The 15955-nt window shown below is 39.8% G+C and overlaps 1 protein-coding gene across 7 annotated transcripts in view; it reads right to left on the bottom strand.

Moving 5' to 3' along the window:
* The window catches only part of OTUD7A (OTU deubiquitinase 7A), a 210442-nt gene that overhangs the window by 96548 nt on the left and 97939 nt on the right, over positions 1-15955 (bottom strand). For all 7 annotated transcript variants that reach the window (XM_064480500.1, XM_064480502.1, XM_064480505.1 and 4 more), the window contains one exon: positions 78-202. The gene's annotated coding sequence lies outside the window, so the exon portion shown is untranslated. The remainder of the gene's footprint in view (positions 1-77; positions 203-15955) is intronic.

The following is a 15955-nucleotide window of genomic DNA, read 5'->3' as shown; positions in this document are numbered from 1 at the left end:
AGCGCTGTTGCTGGAGATGTTGACTGCACCTGCCCCTCTGGTACGGTCATTAGGGAACCCACGAACATGGGACTTACCTTTTAGACACTGATTCTCTGGAGGTGGTGGTAGTCAGGCACCCAGGGCAACACTGCACCGTCCCTGCTGGAAATGGCCCATGGTTGCCCCAGTAGATGGCGTGAGACCACAGCCCCTGAGAACTCTGGAAAAGACAAGAATAAGAGAGAATATTCACATTTCACTAAAATTGAGAATTTCAAATTTAAGTTTTAAGATTTATTTTTTGTTTTAAAATGTACACATTTCAAATGTTAAAATGATTTAAATATTTGATATGAACTTGAAACAGTCTTGAGAGTAAATCCCAGGCCCCCAAATCTCCCTGCTTCACACACCATCCCATCCTTTAATTTTTTTTCAGTTTTATTTATTATTGAAGTGTAGTTGATCTACAGTGTTAGTTTCAGGTGTACAGCAAAGTGATTCAGTTATATATATATGTACATATATATTTTCTTTTCAGATTATTTTCCTTTATGTGTTATCATAAGGAATTGAATACAGTTCCCTGTGCTACACAGTAGGTCTTTGCTGTTTATCTATTTTATATACAGTAGTGTGTGTCTGTTAATCCTCAATCACTAATTTACCCTTCCCACATTTTCTTCTTTGGTTACCATGGTTTGTTTTCTATGTCCATGAGTCTGTTTTTGGTTTGTAAATAGAATTTTTTTTTTTAGATTCCACATATAAGTGATATCATATGGCATCTGTCTTTCTCTGTCTGACTTTCTTCACTTAATATGATAATCTCTAGGCCCATCCATGTAGCTGCAAATAGCGTTATTTCATTCTTTTTTATGGCTGAATAGTATTCCATTACACACACACACACACACACACACACACACACACACACACACCTTCTTTATCCAGTCATCTGTCAATGGCATTTAGGTAGTTTCTGTGTCTTGCTATTGTAAATAGTGCTTCTATGAGCACTGGGGTGCATGTGTCTTTTTAAATTAAAGCTCCTCTGGATATATGCTCAAGAGTGGGATGGCTGGATCATATGGTAAGCCTATGTTTCGGTTTTTAAGGAACCTTCATACTGTCCTCCACAGTGGCTGCACCAATTTACTTTCTCACCAACAGTGTAGGTCACCCTTTCACTTTTAAATAAATGCAGGCATTCAGAGGTAGGTCAGGATAAATGAAAAATTCTCCTTTCTGGGTATGGACTCAGAGAAGTGAGTGTGGGGTCAGAGCCATGAGAAGTTCATGCACTACGCTGATGTCCCAGGAGAGGAGCTCACAAACAGAACTCTGCCTTCTGACGTTCCATGAGAATCTCAGGTGGTGCAGCCCACAGGGAATCTCAAAGTTAGGAGGCTGTTCATAATCCTCGCCTGCATCATGATGTGCTCCTCAGGGAATTTGAGAGGTCAGGCTGATAACCACTTTTCCTTCCTGGTGGGGTGTCCCATGCTCCAATGTGGGGTCACAGTGTCACCACTCAGGATGTCAGCATCCTGAGTCTGGAGGGTTCCTGTGGACCAAAACCTAGCCCAGGCGAGTGCACTGTGCTCCACGGTGGGGTGGGGTCAAGTGTTACAAACAGCATCTTGACTCCTGAGACCCACTTGCTTATCTGTAATTCAGGGTTTTCTTGCAGGCATCAGAATCCCAGGAAGCTTGTAAGCTAGGAGGGCCATGACTAGCACAGGGGAGGGGAAGGCTTTGGGTGCACCCTACACAGACTACACCACATCGGGCTACAGGAATTCCGTGTTCCTGCATGTTGACACCTGGCACTGGGTGAAGTCTGAGGATCCGTCCTGCATATATGGAGTGCCCCTGTTGGGTGGTGTGCCCAGAGGCTGGCGATGGCCTGTCCTGTCCCTACAGGTCCTGAACAACCTGGAGCTCCAGACCCTGAGCTGGCTTCTCCTTTGACCTCTCCCACCCACATGGATAAATTAGACATCTTTGTAAGCCTAACTGAATTCTGAAATAGAAATGGGAAGAAACTAAATGCCAAAGAATAAGAATCAGTAGCCAAAACATTCTTGATAAAGAACAAAGTTGGAGGTCTCGCACTTCCTGATTTTGAAACTTACTACAAAGCTACAGTAATCAAAACAGTGTGGTATGGGCATAAGGACAGACGTATAGACAGACCAATGGCATAAAATAGAGTCCAGAAGTTAACCCTTGCATATACGGTCCAGTAATTTTGAACAAGGGTGTCAAGACCATTCAGCATGGAAAGGATAGTCTTTTCAACTGGATATTCACACACAAAGAATGAACTTGGGTCCTTACCTTACACCGTATATAAAAATTACCTCAAAGTGGATCAAAGACCTATATGTAAGGGATGAAAGTATAAAACTTAGAAGAAAACACAGAGGAACATTATCGTGATCTTGGATTTGGCAATGGTTTCTTCAGTATGACACCAAAAGCACAGGCAACGACAACAAAAAAACTGGACTTCATCAAAATTAAAACCTTCCGTACATCAAACGACACCATCAACAGAATGAAACGGCAACCTATGGGATGGGATAGAATATTGCAAATCATACATCTGATAAGCAACTAATAGAATATATATAAATAGAATATATAAAGAACTCCTACAACTAAACCGAAAACCCAAGCAACCCAATTCAAAAGTGAGTAAAGGACTTAAACAGCCATTTCTCCAAAGAAGATATACAGATGGCTGATAAACACATGGCAGGATGCTCAACACCAGTAATCACTAGAGAAATGCAAACCAAAGCCACAATGAGATGCTGCTTTGCGGCCATTAGGATGGCTGTCATCAAAAAGCCAGAAAATCTCAAGTGTGGTTAGAATGTAGGGAAATTAGAGCCCTTTTTCATTGCTGCTGGGAATGTAAAATGGTAGAACATCTGTAGAAAACAATACAGTGGTTCCTCAAAAAATTAAACAGAGAATTACTATATGACCCAGCGATTCTACTTCTGGGTATATCTGTTCAAGCAGGCACTTGGACAGATATTTGGACAGCCTTGTGGATAGCAGAATCATTCACAAGAGCCAAAAAGTGGAAGTAACTCAAATGTCCATCAATAAATGAATGGATAAGCAAACTAAGTTGTATCAATACTATGAAATATTATTCAAATAGTCTTAAAAAGGAAGGAAATTCTGACACATTACAAAATGGATAAAACTTAGGACACTATAATGAATGAAATTAGCTAGTAATAAAAAGACAAATATTATATGATTCCATTTATATGAAGTGTCTAGAATAGTCAAATTCCTAGAGGCAGAAAGGAGAATGGAATTAGGTAGGGAATTGTGAGTTAGTAGTTAATGGATACAGAGTTTTCATTGGAGAAGATAAAAAAGTTCAAGAGAGGAATGGTGGTGATGGTTGCACAACAACGTGTGTGTACGCAATGTGACTGAATGTACACCTAAAAATGGTTAAAATCGTACATTTCATGTTATATACATTTTTCCACAGTAAACTATTTTCAAAATAAACAAACACAAAAGAATGAAAATCAAATTAAAGATTTTTCCATTGGCCATACAGCATTCAAGGAGAAATATATTTTAAGATGGGGGTAGAGGGGGTAAAACTTGGAACCTGGGACTTCATGGACAGCCAAGTTATCTTTCAAGAAAAAAGGTGATGTATGTTTGAAGACACACACAAGTTAATACAAATTAATGCAAAATTTATTTGGAAGCATAAAGTCCAATGCACACTGAAGAAAAAGAGCAAAAGTGGAGGACAGGCCCTCCAGAAATAACCAGACTCATCAAACAAGGACAGGATAAGACACTGTGTCTCTGGTACAGGGAAAGACACACAGAGAAGTGGTCCAGAATAGAAAACCTAAAAAAAGGATCACATATATATGGACATTTGATATACGACAGATGATTTTACATATCAGTTGGAAAAGAACAGACTGCACGATACGATGGGAAGACAAGTGCTTATGCAAATCCAAAGAGTGAAACTGGACCCCCACCATGCCAAAAATAACTTCCTAAGTTAAGGCTAAACTATACAAATTCTAGATGAGAATATAGAAAATATTTTATGACTCTGAACTGAGGAAGAATTTCTTAAATCAGAAAAACTATGAGCACCATAAAGGAAGTGATTGATGAACATGACTAAAATGAATTATAAACCGCTTCACGTAAAAAGTATTAAAACTATTAAGAAACTGAGTGGACAGATCACATACTGTGAGGAGCTATTTACCAAACATGTCACTGATTAAGAAATGGTACTCAGATTATTTAAAGCATTCCTAAGATTTAATAAGAAAAGACAAACAATCCTATGGCAAAATGGGTCATTGACATAAGCAGAAATTTTTCAGAAATGGAAGAACAAAAAGTGATAGACATGGAAAAAATTCTCACAATCAAATTTTTATGAAAATAAATGAAAAATAAGACCACAAAGGGATACTATTTTATATCTACCAGGCTGGCAAAAATATTTGAAATGAACAATGCCATACAAGGACAAGATATGGAGAAAATGGAACTTTTTTAAAATTGAAGTATAGTCAGTTACAATGTGTCAATGTCTGGTGTACAGTATAATGTTTCAGTCATACATATATATCTACGTTTTCATAATCTTTTTCATTATAGGTTAGGAACTTTTGTTGCTGGTGAAGGTCAAATGTGGCGCAACTGTTTGGAAAAACCGCATGTCCTGACCCAGTAAAGATGAAATGCACCTGCGTTCCGGTGACCAAACCACTTCCTCTGGTCCTCACACATGTGCACCAGGGAGCAGGCACAAGCCAGCAGCCATACTGGTCCTACTCACACAGAGCCCACGAGACGCCCTTCCACTGCAGAGCGGGCGCATGAGTCAGACCCAGCCACAGAGTGGAATCCAAATTTCAGAGAAAATGAGTGCACAACGGCTCCAGGCATGAACACGGCTGGATATATAAACCACAGGAAGGGAAAGAAGCAAGTCACAGAAGACTACACACAACCCATTTACAGAAAGTGCAAGCAGCAGGCAGATCCAAGAACAATACTGCACGCCTGGCAATATAGGTGGTCCCAGACTTAACAGTGGTTCCCCTGACACTTTTGTTTGACTTATGATGGTACAAAATTGATATGCATTCAGGAGAAACTGTACCTCAAATTTTGAATTTTGATCTTTCCCCAGGCTAGCGGTAAGTGGTATGATGCGCTCTTGTAATGCCGGGCAGTGGGAGTGACGGAGGCTCCCAGTCAGTCATGTGATCTCCATGGCAAACCACTGATACACTTACAGCCACCCTGTACCCACACATCCATTCTGTTTTTCGCCTTCAGTGTCGTATTCAATAGGTTACATGAGATAGTCAACACTCTATTATAAAATAGCCATTGTGTTAGATGATTTTGCCCAAACTATAGGCTAATATAAGTGTTTTGAGCATGTTTGAGGTCAGCTAGGCTAAACTATGATGTTTGTTAGGTTAAGTATATTAAATGCATTTTTAAAAGATTTTTCAAGAGACTTTTTTTCTTTGTGTATGCTAAGCACATGCTCTACCACTGAGCTATGCACCCCCAACCCCAAAGCATTTTTGACTTAGGATATTTTCACTTGATAATGGATTTATCAGGATGTAACCTCAGCATAAATTGAGGAAGATCTGTATAAATGTAGGTGATTTAGGACAGTGGTGACCTCTGTGGGTGAGGGAGGGGGTACATCAGTAAATTCTGAGGTATGATCATGTCCCTGCCTGTGTGATGGGTACATGGCTGTGTATTTTATTCTTTAGGTCATTCAGAATTTTCAATGCACTTTTTTGTTCATATGGTATAGCTTATAATGAAAAAAGAGAGATAAAGGAATCTCCACCATCTGAATGCAATCTTTGCTCATTACACCCTCATTTCAATAAAATTAGCCTTGCAGATTAGAAGCACCCATCATGTACCGATGCCATGACATTTCTGATCCAGACTAAATAAAGACAAAAATCCCTCCTCCCCTCCGGAAGGTGGAGCTGGGATGGAAGTCAGGGAATACAACTCCAAACCCCTTCTTCCTCAACGAACATTCCGCCCATTCATTTTTACACCCTACGTAACCAGCTTGTCAAAGAAACTCGGTGCAGCTGCTCACCTGACTCTGCTCGCTCTCTCCTTAAGGGTGTACTGTCTATCCCTTAATAAATCCCCACTTTACCTTCTCAACCTCCATGTCTCACCTCTGAATTCTTTCTGCAAAGAGACCAGAACCTAACTGCCCACAACATTAGAATGGGCCATATGCTAACATTAACTGGCTGATTCACAAACTAATGAAAGTCTGATGTCCCAAATCAGTAATGGGAAACATTACATCCTAAGAAGGTGCCAGGGATGAAGAAGGTGGATTACCCATCAGGCCCTGGACTAAAAGGGGGTGTGAAGTCGGGGGCAGGCTCTTAGTTACTCCTGCTCCGTGTAGCCCAGGAATGATGTCGCGGGTTTTCTTTCACACTCCCGGCTCACAGGGCGCCAGTGCAGTGCCTCTGGCTACAACATGTTGTGTCCAAATATCTCATTTTCTCCCCTATGCTTTAAACCATATCACCTGGCCCTAAATCCCTGCTCAAAATTGTTTTCCTTTTCTTTCCCCCTCTCTCTTGCCCTACATTCATTCTTATCTCCACTCTTCATAATTCTGCAAACCTCACTTGCTATAAATCACTGTGAAGCCACCTGCCTCTCCAGGGGGAATAAATTCTAAATTGAACGATGATTATCTGTAATACCTACAGTCTTGAAAAAATGGGGGTGGGGTGGGGTGGAAACCACACTCAAGAATGAGAAAGGTTTTACCTCCTTAATGACTCTTAGAGCAAGACACTTTTCTCCCTAGCAAACCTGCAAAATGCCACTGGTTTTAAGCCCGAGAGCTGATGCTGTGGTGTGCACTGAGGTTCAAAGCACATGGGAGGGAACCAGGCGCTTCTGAGAGAGCGGGAAATAAGGGAGAAGTAATGTGTTTTGTTGGTGTCATCTCCGATGGCGGTGCATCACTTGCATCCTTGAAGGCTCTCCCTGTGGGTAAGCGGTGATCGGCTGGGAGGCCGCCTACCAGGACAGTGGCCTGAAAAGGGATTTTTCCTTTCTTCTTCAACAGATGGCTCTGTGGTTCTCTCTCCACTTTGGCAAAGTCTGCTTGAGATCACCTACAAAGGCAAGTAAGCTGTGTGGCAAAGAAGCACGGCTATGCCCCAGGGTACAAGGTGGGGTCCTGCCTTTGAAAGCTCATCCCACCCCGGGTGACAGGCCCTGCAGTCAGGAACCTCCGTCTCAGGCAGTGCTGAGTAGGGAGTTACCTGTCCAGGTAAACACTCCAGGAAACTGATTGAATGTGACTTGTGGGAATATAATTTTTAAAAAAATCTTTTTTATTGTTATTATTTTACAATTGCCTCTTTTAAAAAATTTATTTATTTATTTATTTATTGAAGTATAGTCGGTTATAATACATTGATTTCTAGTGTACAACATAGTGTTTCATTCATACATGTACATACATATATGCCTTTTCATATTCTTTTTCATTATAGGTTACTACAAGACATTGAATATAGTTCCCTGTGCTGTACAGTAGAAATTTGTTTTTTATTTTATATATAGTAGTTAATATTTGCAAATCTTGAACTCCCAACTTATCCCTTCTCACCCTCTTTCTCCCTGGTAACCATACAATTGTTTACCATGTCTGGGAGTCTATTTCTGTTTTGCAGATAAGTTCATTAGTGTCTTTTCTTTCTTTTTTTTTTTTTTTTTAGATTTAACATACGAGTGGTATCATATGGTATTTTGCTTTCTTTTTCTGGCTTACTTCACTTAAATTGACAGTCTCCAGGTCCATCCATGTTGCTGCAAATGACATTTTATTCTTTTCTTATGGCTGAGTAATAGTCCATTGTATAAATATACCACAACTTCTTTATCCAGTCATCTGTCGATGGACATTTAGGTTGCTTCCATGTCTTGGCTATTGTAAATAGTGCTGCTATGAACATTGGAGTGCATATACCTTTTCAAATTAGAGTTCCCTTCAGATATATGCCCAGTAGTGGGATTGCTGGATCATATGGTAAGTCTATTTTTAGTTTTTTGAGGAATCTCCATACTGTTTTCCATAATGGTTGCACCAAACTGCATTCCCACCAACAGTGTGGGAGGGCTCCCTTTTCTCCACACTCTCTCCAGCATTTATCGTTCATGGACTTTTGAATGATGGCCATTCTGAGTGGTGTGAGGTGACACCTCATTGTAGTTTTGATTTGCATTTCTCTGATAATTAGCGATATTGAGCATTTTGCCATTTGAATGTCTTCATTGGAGAACTGCTTGTTTAGGTCTTCTGCCCATTTTTGGATTGGGTGGGGTTTTTTTGTTGTTGTTATTGTTTTTAAGTTGTATGAGCTGTTTATATATCCTGTAAATTAAGCCTTTGTCAGTTGCATCATTTGCAAATATTTTATCCCATTCTATAGGTTGTCTTTTTGTTTTACTTACAGTTTCCTTTGCAAAAGCTTATAAATTTCATTAGGTCCCATTTGTTTATTTTCACTTTTATTTCCATTGCCTGGGTAGATTGCCCTAGGAGAATGTTGCTACAATTTATGTCATAGAATATTTTGCCTATGTTTTCTTCTAGGAGGTTTATAGTGTCTTGTCTTATGTTTAAGTCTTTAAGCCATTTTGAGTTTATTTTTGTGTATGGTTGAGGGAGTGTTCCAACTTCACTAATTTACATGTGGCTGTCCAGTTTTCCGAACACCATTTGCTGAAGAGACTGTATTTTCTCCATTGTATATTCTTTAAATATTTGTAAGCAGCTTTTGGCAGGAAGGGGTTCTTTGCAGGAGGCCCCTTTTGTCTTGTCACTAACCTTAAGCTATATTGTCACTAACCTTAAACCAGGTGCCCCCATACCCTACTCATCTCTGGCCCAAATACACCTTTCCAATCTTCTGATCACACAATGCCTTGCCTGACTTGATAGTTCTTTCCTAGATCAAAGAGTAGAAAAGAAGAATAAGTAATTAACAGATGGCCAGATCTCTTCCCGGCTTCTTTCAGTCATCTTGTGAACAAACTCTGAACAACACAGCATCTAAGGAAAGATCACAAGTCAACAAGCCTGCATGCTGTGGGGGGTGGGGTGATGACTCTGACTCCCATTTCAGTGATCACCTGAGATTATGTCTCTTTATTCATTCATTCATTCATTCATTCATTCATTCATTCATTCATTCGTTTATTTATTTATTTATTTATTTATTTATTTATTTATTTATTTATTTATTTATTTATTTATTTATTTATTTATTTATTTATTTATTTATTTATTTATTTATTTATTGGAGGTAACAGAGGTACTGGGGATTAAACCCAGGACCTCATACATGCTAAGCACACACTCTACCACTGAGCCACATCCTCCACCTTCCCTTTTTCCCATTAAAATGTTCACAGCTGAGCAGACTCTTGGGAGTTGGAAGTCAATCAGAGTTCCAGTGTTGTATTTTTGAGAATTAGATGCAATTACTTTGAAGTAGGAAGGAAAGAACTGATAAGAAAGTAGTAACATTAATAAAAATGGTGAACATTTTTATATTTGTAGCTGTAGTGGCAGTGGTTGAGGGTATAAAAATATCAAGTCTGGGGGAGGGTATAGCTCAGTGGTAGAGCACACCTGGTCCTGGGCTCAATCCCCAGTACTTCCATTTGAATGAATGAATGAATCTAATTACCTCTCCCTCCAAAAATTATTTTGAAAAATAAAATGAAATTAAAAGAAAACAAAATCAAGACTGCACACAACTTGATAATTATAGACACTGGGAGATGGGTATATGGGAATCTAGGGTACTACTATTCTGTATACATTTATAGATGTCTAATATTTTCCACAGGCAAATGGTGAATTTTTAAGTAAAATAAAGTCCACAGAAAACCAAAAAAGAGGCACTGTCCTAAGCTCTTTTTTTTTATTTATACACTTCTAAGAGCAGACAAAGAAAACTGAAGCATAGTATAAGAGCCAGGGAGGGTTTGCTTTTACCATAAATCTGTACTGATCAACGCATGATGAAAACAATGTAGGCCCACATGGACTTCAGTTCCCAGGGAAAACAGTGGTCCATTTAGTAAATGAAGCTGGCAGATAAAAACTTATATCCCATCCCACCCACACACAGAAATAAATTGCAGGTAAATTAAAGACATAAATGTTAAAAAGGTAACTATAAACATACTACAAGAAAATGTATTGGATATTTAATATTTGTACAACTTTGGCAAGAAGAAGACCTTTCACAACACAAAATAGCCAGAAATTATAAAGAAAATAATAAAAATACTTAGCAATATTTTAAAATATGGGAAAAATAAACAACATACAAAGATATCTACAGACAAACGGTGGTAACACATATTTCAGTAAAGTGCTGATACCCCTCTAAACAAACTTTATCAAGATAAAGATAAACGACCCAACAGAAACTCAGGCAAAAGACACAAACAGGCCATTTACAGAAAAAAAAAAAATCCAGAAGGCCAAGAATGCATAAAAATGATGTTCGCTCTAAGTAGTAGTCATGAAAAAACAATGCAAATTGCCAATGTCGTATCATTCTCAGACCGACTGGCAAAGGACCCAGTAACCTAGACCACAGGCATTTGCATTTCTGGTGGGAATGTTCAATTTCTAAGCCCCTTTTTGGAAAGTAATCTGAAAACGGCAACTCAAATTCAAAACATAAGCGCTTGTAGATTCAGTGGAGCCAGAAATGCCAAGTAAAAGGAGTATTTCAAGGAGGGGATAATTGGTTACGTGAAAGCCAATAAAAATGGAGCCTCAGGAAAAGGTGGGCAAGACTGGTACCCAGAATAGGCACAGAAGGAGGAGGGGGGGCAGGGCTTGCGGCAAGTAATGAGGATTTCGTAGTGTCAGACGCGCTGCTGTAGCCATTATCTTCCAGCTCTGTATCTAGCATCCCAAGCGTAAGGCGGAGAGGTGAGGAATTTGGCTGAACTGGGACCTAGACAGAGTGGAGTGGGGCGGAGGCGAGGGGAGGGGTAATACCACGCCTCCTCTAGGTCCCTGGACCAGCCCAATAGTCCATCACAATTTCACAGGGTCCCAGAGGCATCCTGATAGAGCAACACAGTGACCCTATAACCTGGACAATCCAGGTGGATTATCTGCTCAGCCAGAAGATGCCAACAATTCTCCTGGGAGGAAAGGACCAGCGCAGGTCCACTGTCGAGCCCCTGACTGTGGGGCACTTATCCGCTGTCCTCAGAGTAGCTTAGCCTTGTGCCGTGTGTGTGTGTGTGTGTGTGTGTGTGTGCGCGCGCGCACCTTGAAACTGACCCCAAGAGGAAGCGTAACCCCACACGATGATGTTTCCTGCGACAGGACGCAGAGGCTGACTGCTGCCTGCCTGTGGCATGTGATCACCCCAGCCGGACCCTGGTCCAGACAGGCGCAGACGCGACGCGACGCGTGGGCATCAGGGCAGGCCTCGCACCCGCATCCTTTACACCTCTGTGCTCTGACAGTCTGAGCGTGGAAAAGCCAAGAGACCTTCCTAGTTTTAACACTATTGCAATTGTTCCTCAGATGAGGATTTGAAACTTACATTTACACTTCCCAGGCTCGCTTAGATCACGCCCACGCGCATGCCAGGCTCCCACAAAATGCCACATTGACTGTGATCCGAGGCTGCGTGCAGGAGTCTTTGGGGAAGCTGAGGACCGCTGGAGAGGGGCGCTCTCCACAGGGGGCGGAGAGGCTTCAGAAAGACCAGGGACTTGGAAAAACTTACTCACTCCCGAGGAGCTGCCCAGACTTATCAAAGGGAAACTTGAGTGTGGGGTCTAGGAATGTGTGTTTTCACAAGGACCAGAGGTACGCCGGTCACCCGGGAGCAACTGTCCTTGGAAGCCACTGAAGGCCCTCATCAAACTGCTGAGGGTGTTAAGCCAGCGCAGGAACCGACAAATAACCGGACACTGGCTGCTTTCTACAAAAAGGAGAATTCCAGGTCCTGTGTCTTTCGTCTCACACACACACACTTCAAATCCTAAATTCAGTTTCCCACAAAACAAGTCAGTTTTCATCTTTGCCCATTCCCCTCCTCAAAAACAACCAACACCGCCCCCCAAACGGAAACACACACACACACACAAAACAGAATTTACAGTAAATAGAGAATCTTGAAAGTGTTCACAGGTCATTGTGAAGTCCAGGAGAAAGAAAACCCCCTTGGCGAACTTTAGACTTTGATTCGATAAATATGCACGCTGTCACTTCCATGGTAACATTTAAGTAAGAGACATAAGCGTATATAACCTGCAAACAATGAAAAGGGGAAAAAATGCAATTCCCATATTTATTCACCAATATCTTTTGGGTCCCTACCCTGGGCCAGGTCCTGTTTGAGGGACTTGAGATGTGTCTCAGAACAAAACAGCCAGAAACCCCTCCTGGGGCTTCTTTTTCCCTTTCTCCCTCCCTCCCTCCCTCCCTCCCTTCCTCCCTTCCTTCCTTCCTTCCTTCCTTCCTTCCTTCCTTCCTTCCTTCCTTCCTTCCGTCCTGGGGTTATCACATGCGTGCCTGCCTGCCTGCCTTCCTGCCTTCCTTCCTTTCTTCTTTCCTTTCTTTCTTTCTTTTACTGTTCTGTATCATATCTTTTTAAAAAATTTTTTATTGAAGTGTAGTTGATTCAAAGTGTTAGTTTCAGTTGTACAGCAAAATGATTCAGTTATACAAAAATATACATATATGTATTCCTTTCTATATTTTCCCCATTATATGTTATTACAAGGTATTGAATATAGTTCCCTGTGCTCTACAGTAGGACCCTGTTATTTATCTATTTTATATACAGTAATGTATGTCTGTTGATCCCTGGGGCTTCTTTTCTAATACAGGCAGAGACACAACAAGCACGTGACACTATAATGGGCTGTTGTGTAGGGTGACAGAAGGTGACTAACCACTATGAGAGACTAGAACAGGGTCAAGGGTAGGAGGAGGGCCAGGGGAGGGGAGGGCAAGGCAGGGCTGACTGAGAAAGTGATTCTGGAACAAGGGCGTGGAAGAGGAGAGCCATGTGTGTGTGGCAGGGTGAGAACGCCTGGCCCTGGGAGAGGCTGGAGGTGCCCTGTCCTGATTGGGGATCTGCAGGTGGGTGGGTGTCTGGAGCACTCGGAGGAAGGGCAGTGGGCAGAGCTGAAGCCCCCTCACCGTCGGGGAGCAGGCCCTGCAGGGTCCCCAAGCATCACCGCAGACAGGCTTTGCAGCACCGGGGAAGCACGATGTGCTGACACGCTAAGAGGCTCGCTCTGGCTGCTGCTTAGCAAGCAGATGGCCGGGGGAGGGTGGAGAGTGGGAGGGAGGACAGAAGCAGGGAGATGAGTCAGGAGGCCACCGCCTTATCCAGAGGAAGGAGATAGTCTGGGTGGGGAACGGCGGCAGTGGGGGTGGTGAGAAGGGGTTGGATTCTTGATATATTTTGAAAAATCGATTTTTAAAAGAAGCCAAAAGAAGGCAATAAACAAAGCAGGGGGCGGGGGGTGGGGGGAGCAGATGTCGAGTAAGTTGAAAGCACAAGATGAGATGAGTAGATCTGAACCTAAATGTGTCACTAATTAAATTAAATGTAAAGACACCAGATGCTCCAGTTAAAAGCAATAAATTGGCAGACGGAACACAAAAATTCAACAATACGCTATTTATAAAAGACTCCTAAAGTGTAAAGATGTGGAAAAGATCAAATTTAAAAGGCAGGTAAGAAATACTCTATGCAAATTATCATCACCAGAAAACTGGTGTAGCTATGCTAATATCTGAGATAAAAGCATTTGCTGGTGATAAAGAGAATTACTTCCTAATGATCAAGTCAAACATAGTAACAGTAGGGACATAAAAAATGTGAATGTACTTTTGACAAACTTTACCTAAAGGACACACAAAATTATACTCCCAAGAGCTGCAGAATAAAATGTTTTTAGAACACATGCAACAGTTACAAAATATTTATTATATTTTCGGACTTGAAGCAAATCACAAGATATTTCAAAGGATGAACTCACCCCATGTTCTCTAAACATACAATTAAGTCAGACAGAAAACTAGCAAATTCCCATATAGTTAGAAAATTTAACATATACATAGGATTTGCTTCAAAACAATAGGAGGTTGGGGTAGCAGTAGGCAAGAGTATAGAAAAGACAAGAGTGGCCACAAATGGGTAATTATAAAAGCTGGGTGATGGGTGCATGGGGATTCATTATACTATTCTGTATATATTTATAGATATTTTATGTTTTCCATAGTTGTGTTCAAAAGTGTAAGTAAAATAAAATAAAGCAAATAGAAAAAAATCACTATGAAAAATAAAATGCAATAAATAACCTGAGTGAAAGAAGAAATCACAACTGAAATAATAAAATACTTTGAATGAAATGAATCAAATAAAACACTTCCTATCAAAATTTGTGGGATATAGTAAAAGCAGTAGTAAGAGGGAGCTTTACTGCTTTCAAAAGAAAATAAAAAGGACCAAAAATTTGTGAGCCAGGCAATCCTTTCAATAAATTAGAACAAATTAGAAAATAAACACAAAAAATTAGAATGAAGACAATAATAAAGATCAGAAATGAATGAAAAAAAAAACCAAATAGATGGTAGATAGGATCAACAAAATCAACTATTAATTTTATAAAAAGAATAATACTATTGATAAACTTCTAATAAGAATACTATGAAAACAGATTGTCAAATGTAGACAAAGTGGACAAAATCCAAAAAATAAAAAAAATTGCCAAAATTTACTTTAAATAATACAAAGCCTGAATAGTCCTATACCTGTTAAAAACTAAATTAATAGATAAATATTATTCTTTTTCTAAAAAAGGACCTCCAGGCCCATATGGTTTCCTCAACAAATGAAGGAACAGTTCAGACTTACAAATTCTAATCCAGGGTGGAAGAGTAAGATGGTACAATCCTCAAACCATGTTATGAAACTGGCACATGATCTTGGTATGAAAATGTGACAATGGTAGTAAGAGGGAAAAACATTACAGGGCAATCAGAGTCACAAGTATTGATGATATGCATTTATTATATAATACAGCATGACAAACTTGGCTTTTGTCACAGGAATGCAAGGATGGTTTAACAGTATAAAAAATGACCACATCAATGGATTAAAGGAAAAACTAAATCAAATAATCATAATACATGTATGCAGAAAAAGTATTTCAAGCATTTGACATTCATTTAAGATTTTATAAAACTTAAACATTAGAAATAGAAGACATTTCTTTAACTGAATGAAAGGTTCTTTTGAAAGAATAAATAGTACAAATACTATTCATATTTGTAAGATGCCAAAAGCTTTTCCTACCACAGCAAAATAGAACAAAATCCAAATATATAAATAATTAAATTAAATGTTAATGGTCTAAACTCAAGTTGCTCATAGATCATTCGTTTCAGTTAGAAGTCAGAGATTGTCATACTTTATAAAAAAGCAAGACCATACTCTATGCTGTCTATAGGAGAGTCATTTTAAATATAAAGACACAGGTAGCTTGAAGGTAAAAGGATGGAAAAATATATACCAATTATGAGCACAAGAAAGCTGGAATGGCTGTGTTAATATCAGGCAAAGTAGACTTTAAGAAAAAAAAATATTACAAGAGATAAACATTTCATTATGATGAAAACATCAATTCACCAGGAAGATGTGACAGTGATAAATATATATATATATAAATATACAACTTCAAAATATGTAAAGTAACATATTAGACTAAAAACAGGTGTAGGCAAATCCACAACCATAGTGGATTATTTTAATATCTCTCTTTTTTATTTTTGTGGGGAATTGCT

Source organism: Camelus dromedarius, chromosome 29 (assembly GCF_036321535.1).
Source record: "Camelus dromedarius isolate mCamDro1 chromosome 29, mCamDro1.pat, whole genome shotgun sequence".
In the NCBI taxonomy this organism is placed as follows: domain Eukaryota; kingdom Metazoa; phylum Chordata; class Mammalia; order Artiodactyla; family Camelidae; genus Camelus; species Camelus dromedarius.
Note: the sequence above shows the minus strand (reverse complement) of the source record. Positions and strands in the feature narration are given on the sequence as shown.